Genomic DNA, 2,622 nt, shown 5'->3' with positions numbered 1-2,622 from the left:
AGAGAGAGAGGGAGGGAGGGGGGAGGGGGAGGGAGAGAGAGAGAGAGAGAGGGAGGGAGGGAGAGAGAGGGAGGGAGGGAGGGAGAGAGAGGGAGGGAGAGAGAGGAGGGGGAGGGAGGGAGGGGGGGAGAGAGAGAGAGAGAGAGAGGGAGGGAGGGAGAGAGAGAGAGGGAGGGAGGGAGAGAGAGAGAGAGAGAGAGAGGGAGGGAGGGAGAAAGAGGGAGGGAGGGAGGGAGAGAGAGGGAGGGAGGGAGAGAGAGGGAGGGAGGGAGAGAGAGAGAGAGGGGAGGGAGGGAGAGAGAGAGAGGGGAGGGAGGGAGAGAGAGAGAGGGGGGGAGCGGGTGTCGGGTCTCGGGTCGGGGCGGGTGGCGGGGGGGGGAGCAGGTGTCGGGTCTCGGGTCGGGGCGGGGGGGGGGAGCGGGTCTCGGGTCTCGGGTCGGGGCGGGTGGCGGGGGGGGGGAGCAGGTGTCGGGTCTCGGGTCGGGGCGGGGGGGGGGAGTGGGTGTTGGGTCGGGGCGGGGGGGGGGGAGCGGGTCTCGGGTCTCGGGTCGGGGCGGGGGGAGGGAGCGGGTGTCGGGTCGGGGCGGTTGGGGGGGGGAGCGGGTGTCGGGTCGGGTCTGGTCCGCGGGGTGGGGGGGGGGAGCGGGTGTCGGGTCGGGTCTGGTCGGCGGGGGGGAGCGGGTGTCGGGTCTTGTTGGGGGCGGGGAGCAGGAGCTGGCCGTGGGAGGAGCCTTCTTCACGCAGTCCCAGTGAGGCCATTGGGCCAGGGCTAGGGGCTGCGTGCTTCGGGCCCCTCCCACACAGTTCAGCGCTTGGAGCTACTGCACTTGCGTGCTGACTGTAGCGCGCATGTGCAGAGGTCCCGGCACTGTTTTCAGCGTCGGGACCTGGCTCCGCCCCCCCCCACAGCTCGTGCTGGCTGCGCCGAGGGCCAGAGGACCTGTAAGTAAGTGGAGAATACCGAGGATTTTTTTAGGCGCCGTTTTAAGCGCGAAAAACGGGCGCCCAGCTCGGAGGGGCGCCCGTTTTTTTTCTTGTGGAAACTTGGGCCCATGGAAACATAGAAAATACGTGCACGGGTAGGCCATTCGGCCCTTCGAGCCTGCACCCCCATTCAATAAGATCATGGCTGATCATTCCCTTAGTTCCCCTTTCCTGCTTTCTCTCCAATAAAAAAAATAAATAACCAGAAATTGCCAAAACCCGTGATTGAACTATGGACCTTTAGATCTTCAGTCTAACGCTCTCCCAACTGAGCTATTTCGGCCCCAATGTAATACTTACTCTTGCGGATCCCACGAGGTCGTTCCATCGTTTGCGGCATTGGTTGCCCTCACGCACCTCGTTGGTCGCCAACTATCTTGGTCCATATCCTCTGGTAGGCCTTTGGGGTGGGCTTCCCACTCCCTCCCTGTGTCACATCACCCCAGCGTAACTCGACCTCCTGCAGGAGGGAGGCATTTGCCTCGTCTGAGAACCTCCTGGCTCTTTTGCGCCCTCCAATGTGCTCCTCTCCCACTCACTGCTCTCTCCAGCATCAGCGTGCTGTGATGCCTCCTCCTCTCCCTCCATTATAGGCCAAATTCTGGCAAATATGTGGCTGGTAACAGCTAATTTTTCTTTCCTTACTTGCTGTGAAGCTCTAAAGTCTCTCTCCTTCCTCCCAAAGCAACCACACCACACCCAGCCACGCCTTCAGTCCCTCTGAGCTCCCTCTCTCTCTGTCTCCTCTGCTGCGCATGTCATGATGACCCTTGACCTCCTGAATCGCGGAACCAAGCTTTGCCATGCCATTGCTAAGGACGATGACACTTTACGGCAGAAGGTCAGCGAGATTTAACGCCACCGCCCATTTTATATCGCTCGCGGTAACGCCCATTTAAAAAAATTGAGACTAGGTGCTTTGAGAATGGGCAAGAAACTGACGATCTGAAAAGCCAGTTTTACCGCCCACGCTGGAAATAATGCCCATTTTTGGGCGATAAGCACAAAAGTGGAAAATCTAGCCTCAAGTCACCTAGTTTTAGTTTCCCCTATGAGTGGAAATATCCTCTCTGCCCCCTCATTATCTTATAATTTTCAATAAGATCACCTCTCATTCTTCTGAACTCCAATATGTATAGGCCCAACCTACTCAACCTATCCTCATAAGTCAAATCCCTCATCTCCGGAATCAACCTAGTGAACCTTCTCTGAACAGCCTCCAATGCAAGTATATCCTTCCTTAAATACGGAGACCAAAACTGTATGCAGTACTCCAGGTGTGGCCCCACCAATACCCTGTACAGTTGTAGCAAGACTTTGTTACTCTTATACTGCAAACTCTTTGCAATAAAGGACAACATGCCATTTTCTTTCCTTATTGCTTGCTGTACCTGCATGTGTTTCTTGCACAAGGACACCCACATCTCTCTGAACACCAACATTTAATAATTTCTCACCATTTAAAAAAATTCTGTTTTTCTATTCTTCCTACCAAAGTGAACAACTTCACATTTCCCTGTGTTATACTCCATCTGCCACCTGCCCACTCACCAAGACTATCTATATCCCTTTGCAGACACTTTTTGTTCTCCTCACAGCTTACTGTCCCACCTAGCTTTGTATCGCCAGCAAACTTGG

The 2,622-nt window shown here is 56.1% G+C and overlaps 1 non-coding gene across 1 annotated transcript; it reads right to left on the bottom strand.

Moving 5' to 3' along the window:
* Nucleotides 1–1,194: 1,194 nt before the first annotated feature.
* On the bottom strand, nucleotides 1,195–1,267 carry trnaf-gaa (transfer RNA phenylalanine (anticodon GAA)). The gene has a single exon. It is a non-coding gene; the product is annotated as a tRNA-Phe (tRNA).
* Nucleotides 1,268–2,622: the final 1,355 nt, after the last annotated feature.

The sequence above is a fragment of the Pristiophorus japonicus genome, chromosome 2 (genome assembly GCF_044704955.1).
Source record: "Pristiophorus japonicus isolate sPriJap1 chromosome 2, sPriJap1.hap1, whole genome shotgun sequence".
Taxonomy (NCBI): Eukaryota; Metazoa; Chordata; class Chondrichthyes; family Pristiophoridae; genus Pristiophorus; species Pristiophorus japonicus.
The sequence above is the reverse complement of the archived record's forward strand: the minus strand, read 5'-3'. Positions and strand labels throughout refer to the sequence as shown.